Below are 14,086 nucleotides of genomic sequence, written 5' to 3'. Positions count from 1 at the left end.
CTGCTTTTGAATCAGCTGGGCTGCTAGTTACAAATTCAGATGTCTGCCCCTTCTAAGATCCAGTTCTTCAGAAGCACTGGGGGTGGCACCAGGACCCTGCATTTACAGCAAAGGCTCGGGAATTTTTGTGTCCACTATTGTTTGAAAACATCAACGTGTCAATTACCATGTGCACAATCATACTGTACAGAGCACTCATTTTCTACCCGTGATTTCCAAAGACCAGTGCCCTTGGATTCTCTGCCTCAGTATCACCAGGGGACTCCTTAAAAGTACAGATTCTAGAATCCCAAATCCACTGAATCGTAATATCTAGGTATTGACACTACACAGCTCTATTTTTTGCAACTTCGTCTGGAGATTCTGATGCACAGCTTGCTTTGGGATTCCCTGGCCCATTACTCATTCTGACACTGGATCATAGCCTTCTTTTTTTAAATTTTATTTTTTTAATATTTATTTATTTGGCTGTGCTGGGTCTTAGTTGTGGCACTCGGGATCTTTTAGTTGTGGCATGCGAGATCTAGTTCCCTGACCAGGGATCAAACCTGGGCCCCTTGCACTGGGAGCGTGGAGTCTTAGCCACTGGACCACCAGGGAAGTCCCTTAGCCTTTTATTTTTTAACCATTTCATCAGTGTCTACAATAGTATGATAAATGTTGCTGAAATGAGTTGACCTGAGTAAAGGTGTGTTGGCCCAAGGAAACCTCTAATCTAGAAAAGGCTCTGCTCAGGGATTTTCCCTCTTCGTTTCTTCCTAATGGGATATCCATGGACATTTGATTCCTGCACAGTAGTTTTTCCAAACTCTAGTCATTAATGTACCATTTTCATGATTTTTTTTGTATTTACTTAATATGGGAATAAATGCTGGCTGCCCACCCAAAGTCTGTTTTCTCCTTCTTTTTATTAAGAGAATTAGAATTACCAAAATTATTAGGAGTGACAATATGTCCAGTTAAAACACTCTACCTCCTAGCTTCAGCTTTCACATTCCTTCATATTCATCCCCTTCTGACAATTCCAACACAGGCATGTCCTCCATCTCTACCCTATTAGGATTGTCTAAATATCCAAGTTCATAGGCATTTGGCGGATCACACATCCAGGCACCTCCTACTCTGAAAAGAGGTCTCTTTCATGTCTGTGGGTGCACTCTTTGTAGGTATCAAACAGGAAACAATATAAATGTCATTTCCAGATAGAAAAGTAACTGTGAAAACATAGGGTGACGTGTGCTTTTCTTTCTCTCTCTAATAACGTTTTCTCTTTCAGCTTTCCCTTATGCAACGAACAATCTCTTTGTGGTCAACGTGCTACTTTCAGGAGTAAAAGAATCATGAGGAAAATTCCAAGGTCATTTGAACATTCTACAATAGCTCAGCAGAATTAAATGAGACACTGTTAAGAAGGCACAGTTTCAAATGCAGTACCAGGTCAGAGCTGCAATCTCTCCAAAGGTGGACATTTTCTGGATGACCCTGAATCTCCCGGGAGGACTTTTAATGACAGGTTTCATATAAAATTACCCTCATACTAATTAAATCTGAGATCTAACTTCAAATTTATAAAACTGCTAATGTAGTACACTATTAAGAATCTAAAAAGAATGTTGTTTTCTGAAAAGAAATGTCATTCTTGTCATTTTTTTCTGCTTTCAGAACTCATTCATTCATTCAAGAAGTATTTATTTACCACAAATTGTGTGCTAGGTACTCTGCTCCCTGTCTCAGGCCACTTAATGGAAGTTAGACGAGGCAGCAAAGAGAGTAAATCAGCAACAAATATAAAAAAGTTAACTTGGCCAGTGTTGTAAAGAGACAAAATAGGCTAATATGGTTTCAATACGCTACAAACTATAGCTGAAATTTTCATTTAGGAATAGTTTTAACTGCTATCCAGTGACAGTTCAATGTGCTAACTCTGCAGAGAGTTTTGAAATCGAAATTTTTGCCTTCACGTTATTAGTCATCCCTTAGTGCAACTTGGCTTCTCCCTGCTCTTTTCCTCTGGTTTCTAACCAGTGCCTCATGCTGGTCTAATTCAAGGAAAAAACTGTATCTACTTCACAGGATAACTGAGAATCAAATGAGGTAACATATGAAAAGTAGGAAGTATTAGAAGTATTATACAGAGTGTCAATAGGAGTGTGTGTTGTAAAAGTGCACACTGTTAATAATGACGCTTCCTGGAATCCCCACAGTTTTCGTTGGCCTTACAGGGCTCATCACATGAAGTGATGCCCACTGTCATATCAGCACATCCTTAACAAGTCTGATCCTGGCTACCCCTGTGCTAATCATAGGTCTCAACTGAACATGACAACACTTTTGATTCTCTGGAATGAATTGTCTTTGAGGTGTTATACAGTCATCCCTAGGTGTCTGCTGGGGATTGGTTCCTTAACCCCGTGGATACCAAGATCCTTATATAAAAGGATCCTTGTATCAAGTCTCTTACATAAAGTGGCAATACAGTCAGCCCTCCATATCCACTGATGCAGAACACACAGACTGGGATGCAGCACACACTGACTGTACTTCTCTAAAGAAAGCATCTGCAGAAGTGGTTAACACACAAAACATACACTGTAACGCATCCGACACTCAGCATCATGGATTCTCAGACACTTGTCTCCTGGATTTTCCCTGGCCCTTGGATCATCAGTAAGTTCTGAAAATTAGCCATCCCCAACCCCACAAGAACACACGTCTTGTCTTTTCCTCTTTCGTTTCCCAAATTTACATCTTCCTATAGCATCTTCTTATGTGCTTTTCATTTACCAAACGCCGTTAGATTTAGTCCACTTCATCTTTGACCCCTAGAGAATTGGTGACCTTTTTCATTAGAGTCACTTTTTTCTCCCATCCATCTTAAGAACTGAGGATCAAAGGCTTACATGCTATTCTAGATAAGATTTGCCAGAGACGCATAACTCCAGGACCTCCTCGCTCACTGTCAGGAAGGAATGTCTAAGAATAACTCTGGCTTTAAACTCACAGTGTGGGGAGTGTAAGGTTTGGGATTGAAAACATATTAACCATGACAACGCAATGGGTTATAGAAGGACTGCAGCTGGTAGCAACAATGGCCCTGTTTTATGAGTCTGTAAAGGCACTCATTCTGGTCTCTTCCCTTGCCTCATACCTCGCCTCCAACAAATTTTGGGGTCCTTTCCAGCCTCATCCCCCTGAGTGTCCTACACAGTCCAGTCTGCACCCTTTTCTCTCCCACCATTGTAAAAACTCTTTCACCTTCATTGTGTGCAAAGGGGTGTGAGTTAGGTTAAAGGAAGTGATTTCCGTAATATGCAAGCGTTTGGTCTCTGGATGCAAAGAGCCATTCTCATTAAATTAAATTGAACATGAGATCGTTCAGTTGAAGATGATGATGATGAAACATGTAAAAAGAAGAACATAGACTACTTGAGTTTAATTTTACTAGTTTCTCATTACGAGAATCTTCGGGGACAATCTCTTCCAACTGCTTCTATTATAACAGTCACTAATGATCCACAGTTAACACCATTCGTGAGAAAAGCTGAGTCATCTGTCAGCATAAATTTTTTTTTAAAGTGTGAATAAAGTCTGAAAGCTTTGCTAGAAAGCTACTCAGACAAAAATGATAAATGAACAGTCCTATGTCAAACTAAGAAGCTGAACAATTTTTAAAAATCCATTCACACCACCAGTACTGGCCATCCTAACTGAATGAGGTAATAAGTATTCATTCACGGGACAAATATTTTTGAGCCCATGCTATATGCAAGCACTGGGCCAGGAGCTGGGCATGTTGTAAGAAGCAGAACCAGACTCCCCAGATGGAGCTTATAGGCTGGAAGAGGAGACAGATGTTACAGAAATCATCAACAAACAATAAATATCCAATTTTAAACTCTGGTGGCTGCTACCACTCATCATGAGGCTTATATCAGAGTCCCATTGAGTCAAGTCTACTTTCTCCTATTCCGGAAGCGTTGTTATTCTTAGTTCCCCAATTCCCTGTGCATTGAACGCCATTCAAGGCAAGTGCTAACATGGTCAGTGAATTCGATGTGCACACCTGGAATAACAGGTGCGTGGAGGTTGCTACCTTTCTGTAAATATTTCTGCAAACAGCGGATTCCTTTGCAAATGATCCTTCACCCACACCCTGTTCTCATGGTTTTTTGTTTTTGCAAATGTTTATACAGCTGTTAAAAAGAAAAAGGGGGAAAAAACAGCTTTTGGGACTCAGAGAGAAAAAAACCCAATGAAACAGATACTCTTGCTTTGATTTTCTATCGTCTCAGACTTTAAAAAATCAGTTCCAGAGAGTTTTGATTTACAGGGTGGGTAATTAAGAAAACTGTGAGGTCAGTAAATTTTTATTATGGCATCAGGTGTGATATTCAAGCTATTTAACCACAGCACAGCCCCACCAACGGAAGTGGGAGCCAAGAGGAAGGAAGCCCTAGATGCTGACGGGTACACATCAGCAGAAGAGCAGGCCTGGGAGGCAGCCCCACCCTCTCACACTGTATTGCCCTGCCTTCCATAATGTTCCAGCACCCTTTGGTCTCATGTCTGATTCCATTATTTCAAGGTCTTCCATCCAATCACATCTTTATTGAGCACATCTGGTATCATTGTATCCCAGTAACTGGATAGTGACAAAGGCATAAGTAGTCCCTGACCTCATGAAACTTAAGAGTCTGTGGTGGTGACAGACAAAAAAAGCACCGAAACACACAAATGATTCCAAACTGTGATAATAAACAAAGCAGGTGATGAGATAAGGGAGGAGGGAGAGAGAAAGTCTTAATTTAAATAAGCTCATTCTTATAAAGATCGTTAGGGCTTAAAGGGTTAGTCTTGTATGAGGTATCTGCATCTTAAGAAACCAAATCATTAAGCCAAAGAAATGAATTGCTAATGATGGAGTTTCAGCCATAAAATGGCATAATGAGAACATTATTTGGGGAGATGGCAAGTTGGACAGGGCTTTTTCCTAATCCCATAAATCACCTCATCTAGGAAGGCATCCGGGGAGTCTATTTTTAAAGCTGGCTCAAATTCACAAATACAAAAAGTCCTTGTCTTGAAGACGGGAAATACTGAACTGCTCAAGGATAAGATCAGGCAGGAAGAGAGGAAGGACTTTCACTGTTTACTTTACCCAATTCTCTATTGTTTGAGTTTTTGATAAGCCTTTATTACTTTTGTCAATTACAAAGTGGGAGTCTCTTCTAAAAAGCTCATGCCTTCATGTATAAACCTCAAATGATTTTGATATTTCTGAATCATTTCAAACTTTGAAGTTTGTGGTAATAGCAGCTGTAGAAAAGTAATACAACATCTGGTGGGCGTGAGGGGCATTAATCTGCCCCCCACAAGGGGTGTGATGGATTTTTATAAGCATGTGTGATTTGCACATGCCTGTTTCATAGCCAGGGTTCTTGCTAAATTGGCATTTTTACAGGATGGCGGTTTTCGGAAGTACCAGTGGAAAAATGAGTATCCTTCACAACAGAACCACAAGGAAGGATCCCAATTAGTGAGTTTGCTAATTAATCACCATTTTGACTGGTAAGCTCTTACTGAGGACGTAAGTCATCAATATACAAAACAAGAGTTTGAGAGCGCCACCATCGGTGATCACCATTTGCTGATCTCTGCAGACTGGAAACGATCCACTGTTCTGAGCCACATGGGGCAGCGGCAGGACACAGCCCTGGCCAGGGATGAACCAGTGCTTTCTAGCCCATCTTGCAGCTTCAAAGGCTTAAGATCTGCAGAGGCTTAATGTCCTAAAAAGGTTGTGGATTTACTTATTTACATGTAATTCAAAATAAAACCAAGATTTAATTTTAAAACAGAACACACATTGTATGCTAAAATTAAAAGAATATCTCGGTAGATTTTCCAGTTGCAAAATTCTTCATTAATTCCTCAAAGATAAAGCTTTCTCTTTTGTTAAGGGAGGCTACTTTGTTGATGCTTATAACTGCCCACTGGGTAAACCATTTGCCCACCAGTCCAAAGCTATCCAGCTTTCACTGCATCCCTTTCTACTCCTATCATCTTTACTGGGTTTTCAAAGTCCTGCTTAATCTGCTCTCATGTCATCCCTCCAGGGGAGAGTGTTCTTGTTTCTCAATGAGAACTCAGAGTTTATTTGGCCATTTCTTTTTTCATTCATATCCCCAAACCCCATGTTAATTTATTCTCACCTTTGCACGTTTGCTCATAACAGCGCCCCCTGTCTGTAATGCTCTCCCCTACTTTACCCACTGTCTAATGTTCATGCACTCCTCCAAAAACCTTCTCCAACTTGTCATTAGCTTCAGTATCACTTTGTATACATTTACTCTATGCCAAGCACCCAACTGCAGAGGAAAGAATAAAAAGAAGATAAGCCAACAAGTAAATCAAATTGTGATAGGTACGTATTAGTATCCTATGCCTGCTGTAACAAATTACCACAAACTGGGTGACTTAATACAACAGAAATTCATTCTCTTACAGTTCTGGAGGCTAGAAGTCCAAAATTAGTGATACGAGGCTAAAGTCAAAGTGTCCACAGATCAGCAATCGCTTCAGAGGCTCTAGAGAATTCTTTCTTTGCTTTTCTAGCATCTAGAGCTGCATTCTTTGCATTTCTTGGCTCAGGGGCCCCTTCCTCCATCTTCAAAGCCAAAGGCATAGCATCTTCTCTCTTTGACTTCTCCTCTCCACTTCCATCGCATCACTTTCCCTCTTCTGTATGAAGCCTCCCCCTACCTCCCTCTTATAAAGACATTTGTGGTTACTGGTAGGGTCCACCAGGATAATCCAGGATTACCTCCTCATCACATGATTCTGAACTTGATTACATAATCAAAGACCCTTTTTCCATAGAAGATAACATTCACTGGTTCCAGGGCTTAGGACCTGGTTATATTTTGAGCCTATTATTGAAGGTATCACAGGGGTTAGGTAGATAACAAACAAGGTGGGAAGAAAGGGTCCTTCCTCTAAATAAGGTGGCCAGGGAAGGTGCATGCCATGAGGAGACTTTAAGTCAAGACTTAAAGAATAAGAACAAGCCTTGGTTCTTGATCTTTTATCAGTGCCCATTTCAAAATATAAATGCACATTAATCAGAATTCTGTGTAATAGTCAGTTGTGTAATTGTGTGATTTCTAGCTCATGAGAATCTAGCTACTACCTCTGAAAATAGTAAAGTGGACAAAATGACACTATGTGCACATGCAGATTTTTTTGTGTGTGTTTCTGAAGCTAATTGCTGGATGATGCTTTTGCTAAAACCCCTAATTTTATATTTATTTATGCCTCATTTCAAAACACATTTGAAGAATTAAATACCGTTTTGACAATGATAAAAGCTTTGCTAAGAAATATAGGCCATTGGTCAATTCACTAAACATTCAGACTGGCCATTCAACTGTCAGGAAAATGCACTTCCATTCATTTGTTACAAATTGATGGATATTAGTCAATTGGGCCCTGAAATCTATAATTTAAATAATCATGAAGGGTTGGTGGTTATTTTGCAAATGTCAAAGATGTGGTTTTACCTGTAAAGGATAGAAGATTGGTAAGAATTGCTGTTTTTTATAATAGATCCTTCTTTTTCAACACTTTTTTGGTCACAGTAAGAAGCAATAGCTATTGAAGAAGCTCTCTCGGGTGCTGATAATGTTCTCTTTCTTGACCTGGATGCAAGTTGCATGGGTATGTTCAGTTTGTTAAAATTCATCACGTTGTACTAATAACATATGCACATACATGCATGTATTATACTTATTAAAGTTAAAAAATAGCAATTTATGTATTTCAGAAAATATAGTGAAGCAACTATATTGAAGTACATAAAAACCACCATTACCTCCTCAAAACTTTAACTGGAAGGTTTCAGTTCACCTATTCTTTATTCATCTGTTGATCTGTCTTGATGTGGCAGATTAAAGATGGATACAAATGCATCAAGAAATGGAGTCTATTTCCCTTTCCTAGGCTGGCCCTGTGACTAATTTTGACTAACAGGATGCAGCACAAGTGATGCTGTTGTAGCTTCTGAGACTGGGTTTTGAAAGATCTGCAATTTCTGCTTCTGTACACTTGGAACTCCTGGGATCCAACTGCCATGCTTCAAGAAGTCCAAGCCCTACAGAGAAGGCACACAGAGGACCAAGGTGCTCCAGGTGACAATCCCAGCCAAGCTCCCAGCTGACAACCAGTATCACTGGACAGCCGTATGCGTGTGCCATTCTGGATGGGGCAGCTCAGTCAAGCCCCCAGACTGCAGCTCTAGCCGATAGCACATGGAGCAGAAGTACTTTCCAGATAAATCCAGTCAGCCCACAGAATTGCAAGAGATAATAAAATGGTGGTTGTTTTGAAGCCACTACCCCAATTAAAAAGGCATTTAATTGTTGTAGATATTACTTAGCAATAGATAGCTGAAATTCTCTACTTGTCTATTATTGTATCTATCAATTTATTATTTAATTGACCTACAGACTGTCTTGGTCAGCATGGTGTAGTGTCTCTACAGCCAGATTGCATGGTTTTGTAGTCCAGTTTCAGGCTGGCCATGAAATGGGGGGAAAACTGGGAAAACTGGGCTTGGTCACGGGGAAATGGATGGGCCGTCGCTGCAAGATGGGGAGTGAAGGAAGCAGAGGCATAAGTCACAGAGCAGGGCTGTCAAGGTTAATCTGACTGGTGGACAGAACAAGAGCCCGACACAGCTATGCACAGCCTGAGAGGGGGACTGGTTACACTAAAGCTGGAAGGAGAAGCCAGTAGTACAGAGAGAAGGAAAATCGTGCCAGCACATCCGCACACTCAAGTGGGTAAAAGAGCCTGATGCCCAAGGGACCCAGACAAAGGGGAAGAGGCACGGCAGTCAAGCTGCTTCCCTGTGGGGTTACATCAGGACCGGCTGTCTCCTAGCACTGCTGGGAATACAGCTGGGCCAGGCCAGCTGGGCACTCTCACTCTGGGGAATGATTCCAAATCTCAGCAAAGAATGGGGCCAGCTCTGGCTCTCACCATCAGACTGGTCTCAAGGGATAGGGGGTGGCCACATCGGGGGCGGGGGTTCATTACCTACCTAGGGATGGTGAATGTCGATGTTAGAATTTAGATTTCACTAGTCTCATGAGGATGAAAGTATCTGAGATCCTGAGACAGCTTACTTGGACGAGACAATATGAAATTACCTTAAAAAAACCTTTAAATTGTAAATGTGTTACCAAAAATACCGCTCAGACATTCCGTACCTCATACCGAGCCTGACCCCATCTCTAGTCCCACTGAGAGCCTCACCACATCCTTCGTGCTAAAAAAAAAAAAAGATCCTTAATTTCACAGCCCTTTACAAAATAAAAAATACATAGTAATGCGTATCACAGACAACTTCGTCCACTGCTGTGTCTCACCCCATCCACGACTCATACTGTGAGCCTTGCCTGGGGACGCAGTGGGAGCTCAGGAGCATCAGCTAAGCACGGAACTGCTTAAGAAACCACAGTGTTTTTATTTATTTGCTCTTTATTTTTAAATTTTACTGGAGTATAGTTGATTTACAATATTACGTTAGTTTCAGATGTACAGCAAAGTGACTCAGTTATATATGCACAAATATTCATTCTTTTTTAGATTCTTTTCTCATATAGGTTTTATAACCAACAAGGACCTACTGTATAGCACAGGGAACTCTACTCAATATTCTGTGATAACCTATATGAAATCACAGTGTTTTTACGCTTAGAAGCTGCCAGGTCAAAAGAGCCTCCTCAACGAGAACTGCTTTGGCTGCATGTTAATGATACAGGGAGCCTCTGTTTAATCATCTTGATGTGTCTGTGAGATGTGCCTGCCAGCCTACACGTGTTTTCCACTCGGTTCAATCATCCCAGGCTTGGCGTTACAATCCCGCAGACAGTCACAAACATATGGCTGTCTAGAGTAATAACGTTGACAGCCAGATGAGGCTCCTGGAGTCTGGAGACTGTGTTCTCCCCACTGGGTCTTTAAATTGGAGGCACATAAAGATTTCCTTGCATTCCATTTAGTGTGCCTTCACCAAAAGTAAGAAAGCAGGTTTTCTGTTTGTTTTGTTGACTTTATGAAGTTTTCTAAAGCCGAGGCTTTCGTACTTTTAAATCTGGGAATCACAGTCACGAAGACATTTTAAATCGCAAGCCAGTTCATCTATGTGCAAATGGAAACAACAGTTTCACGGAGTGATATTTTTACTGTGTGGATGGTAAATTGTTTATGTCAGTTTTATATGTCTGGCTAGGCTATGGAGTGAAGTTGTTTGATTAAACAATCTAGGTGTTGCCATGAAAGTATTTTTTAGATGTGGTCAATATTTGAATCAGAGTACGTTTGAATAAAGCAGATTATCCTCCATGATGTGGGCAGGGCTCATCCAATGAGGTGAAGACCTTAGGAGAAAACACTGAGGTCCCCCAGTAGGGGAAAGAGTTCTGTCTCCAGACTTCCTTTGGACTCACGATTGCAACTGCAAATCCTGCCGCAACTGCCAGCCTGCCCTGCAGATTTTGTCTCTGTCTCTCTGTCTCTGTATATATCCTGTTCTTCTGTTTCTTTGGAGAACCCTGACTAATGCAACATATAAAACACATGCTGATATTTTCTATTTCATTCCAATTAATTAAAAGAAAAATATTGCTTGCAACCCACTCTAATTAAAGTCATGACTCTTTGAAAAGAGCTTTATTATCATGTGATTTACATACCACAACATTCTCCCATTGAGAGTATACAATTGGATGATTCTTCATATATTTTTAGAGTTCTGTGGCCAGCCATCACCATAACCTAATTTTAGAATACGTTCATCATCTCCAAAAGCAGCCCTGGACTCTTTAGTATGCACTCTCTAGTTATCACTTGTGTTTTGTTCTAAAGCTGTTTCTCAAAGCGTGATCTGGAACCAGCATCATCCGCATTATCTGTGAACTTGTCAACAGTGCAAATTCTTGGACCCCAATCCAGACCTAGTGAATCAGAAACTCTTGGGGTGGGGCCCACCCACCTGTGTCTCAGCAAACATTCCAGATGATTCTCATGCAAATAAACATTTGAGAACCACAGTCCTGGAGGACAGGACAGGAAGACCATGTGCTCTCGAGTGTTCTCTGTGCTCCCAGGATGAGACAGGGCAACGGCTGAGTCTCCCAGAAGTTCTGTGGGATTCAAGTTTCATTCAGGGATCACGTCAAATGTTCAGACCTAAAATTCAGTTCAATAATCAATTCACTCATCACTTGGGGGATTAGTGGATTGATTGAGCTCTTAGTGAATTGTTGGAGCTCTTTCTAACAGAATAGAAAGTTTGAGTCAAGGCCTCATCTCCCCAGTGTGGATTCTAACCTGGACGGTGAAGAGGTGGCTGCAGCCCTTCTCAGCAGGATGAAGAGAGTCATGAGGTGAAGACTTTGGGTGAAAGGACCCCTGCTCCCCCAAAGGTTCCATGTCCAAGTGTCTGAGAGTGACAGCTGACTTTGGTTCAGACACTGATTACAAAAAAGGAAAAATGACAAATATGGGACCAAATCAAGAGGGGGCGTAGAAAGTGAGGCTGGAGAGGTCTCACAGAACCCAAAGACCAGGAGGGAAGGTGAGCCAGGCCCCCTGAGAAATGGAAAGGCAGATGGAGTGGAAGCAGCTTCTTCCTCTTCAGGTGTCACCTCTGCTTCTTCATGTGTGTGTTCAGCTTTCTTTGCAGATGGGCATCCTCTGCTTTCTCATGGCTCAGGTGCTCTCAGGTTCTGAGTCCCAATCACCTGTCAGTTAGGCTTCCACATCTAGCAGCTCACTCTAGCAAGCTCCCAAAGTATCAGTTCTTCTTTTCTCGTGTGGTCATGTCATCAGCCACTGCAGTATTAGCCTAAGGATAGGTAGCCTGTGTCCCATATTCATACATCCAACTACTCCACCAACAGAAACATCAGATCTAAAGACTGAACTATAGAAATCATTCCCAGGTAAGACACATAGAAATCAGGATTCAAAGCCAGGCAACTGTCTCCAGTAAGAGGTGCTTCCTTATTCAAGCCATTGCTATTCCAGAGACTATGAATGCATGTAGTGGGTGCATCGTAAGTTGTTACTGAAGGAATGAAAGTGCTTGAAATCTCACAAGGAGGGGCCTCTTGAATCCCAGAGTAGAGGTCCGTGCTGCATTTTAGTCTCTACTTTCCCATGACAAGCATGTGATCTTGGATTGGTAAAGAACCTTCCCACACTTACGTTCCTTCATGTGTGAGGAATGTAGAGCGGGCGATGTACACAATTCCCTGCCCCCCCCCCCCCGTATTCATTTGAATCGTCAGTGCTGACTCAGCAGTTCCCTTTCTCCGAAGCTTGGAGGAGCAGCAAGAGATGGGCTGAGTCCTCTGCTGCAGAAGAGCACGAAGACTTCCATCTGCTTTCAGGAGCCTTATGTGCTTCTCCCGCGTTTTGTAACTCACTCTGGAAAAAGATGTTACTTCCTCCAGCTCCCACAAAGACTGCCAACCTCCCAGGAAATAGCCGCAAGGCTAACAGATGGAAATATGTGGCTTCCAGTGACCTTACCACGTCTGCTTGTGCTTCTTTAGAAATGTCGCTTCAAACAAAAGTAATACATCTACAAGATGATCCATGACACACACCTCTGGCTACTGCTTGTTAAGCAGACATGCTGAGTTCAACTCTTTTCCACCTAGTGTGTATTAGTGATCCCTGCTTAGTAAATACCCAGTAGATGCGTGTTGTTGACAGTGATGAAGCGGTATAATGTTTCAAAACTGAGAGTTATAAAAGGGAACCCTCTGCAAAAATTATCTCACATTTGTAAAAACAAAGTCCAGATTAGGACAGGACTAAAGAAGCAGACGTACAGAATGGACTTGAGGACACGGGGAGGGGGAAGGGTAAGCTGGCACAAAGCGAGAGAGAGGCATGGACATATATACACTACCAAACGTAAAACAGATAGCTTGTGGGAAGCAGCCGCACAGCACAGGGAGATCAGCTCGGTGCTTTGTGACCACCTGGAGGGCTGGGATAGGGAGGGTGGGAGGGAGGGAGACGCAAGAGGGAAGAGATATGGGGATATATATATACATATAGCTGACTCACTTTGTTATACAGCGGAAACTAACACACCATCGTAAAGCAATTATACTCCAATAAAGATGTTAAAATAAATAAATAAGTTTTTAAAAGTCCAGATTAGGCAAAACCCCTATAAAACACTAGCATGAATTTGCACCGTAACCCCCATGAGCTGTGTATGGACTTATGCTTTAGGGGAGAGGGTTTAATCCATGGCTTGTGGTATCAGCCTATGTCCTCTTTAAGAGAATTAGGAAAAGGCGCCCTCTTCTGGGAAGAAGCAGCCCTGCAGGTACACCATTTAGCTACAGACTGTCATTATGTTGAAAATAAAGGGCCCTTTCTTCTGGTGGGGTCAGGTTCCTGCTAACACCCAACGCAGGAGGCTTGGCAAGTGGAATGTCAGTTGGATTTTGCCCTATTACTCCCCACTGCTGGGCACCTTTGTGGGGTGCACGAACTGTACAAACTTACAGAGCAGCCTTAGTGAATATCAACAACTGTGTAAATACAAACAGAACAGATGAGGGTTTTTCAGCACTTTATACAAGCATCTCAAAGCAACAGCTATTATTCCCCTAAAAGTTTACACTGAGACGTATCTATTCCAGTTCAAAACATTCCACTGCTTTTGGATTTTTCTCACTTGCTTTTTAGTTAAAGAGAAGACCCAATTTGGGTTTTCAATAAGAAATAAACAATAGGAAGTCTGAATAGGAAGGTCTTATTATTAAATCTGGTAACCAAAAGTGGATAAAACTTCCACCGGTATGTACCAGTTGAAGGTCACTGCCCACTCAGGTCCAATTTTCAATAAGTCGTCTTTAAAAGAAAATTAAGCAAATTGGGCATTTTTCTGTGTCTCACAAAACCAGGTGGTGGTGAGAATTCAAGATGACAATGTACAGAAAAGTGCTTTTAAATTCTGAAGACCTACAGAAATGTCAGTTACTTGAATCTGCGA

At 41.7% G+C, this 14,086-nt stretch overlaps 1 protein-coding gene and 1 long non-coding RNA gene across 6 annotated transcripts in view; one reads left to right on the top strand and one right to left on the bottom strand.

Moving 5' to 3' along the window:
• Positions 1-12,278, top strand: part of LOC307176227 — a 74,866-nt gene extending 62,588 nt beyond the window's left edge. Inside the window, exons 3-4 of one of the 2 annotated variants that reach the window (XR_013824646.1) lie at positions 1,277-1,437; positions 5,462-12,278. This is a non-coding gene — a long non-coding RNA (uncharacterized lncRNA). Of the gene's footprint in view, positions 1-1,276 lie in introns of both variants that reach the window. The other variant, XR_013824647.1, reaches the window with a different exon arrangement.
• SNTB1 (syntrophin beta 1) overlaps positions 1-14,086 on the bottom strand; it is a 228,219-nt gene that overhangs the window by 58,896 nt on the left and 155,237 nt on the right. The gene's annotated exons all lie outside the window — the stretch shown is intronic.

Source organism: Stenella coeruleoalba (genome assembly GCF_951394435.1).
Source record: "Stenella coeruleoalba genome assembly, chromosome: 17".
NCBI classification, from domain to species: domain Eukaryota; kingdom Metazoa; phylum Chordata; class Mammalia; order Artiodactyla; family Delphinidae; genus Stenella; species Stenella coeruleoalba.
The sequence above is the reverse complement of the archived record's forward strand: the minus strand, read 5'-3'. Positions and strand labels throughout refer to the sequence as shown.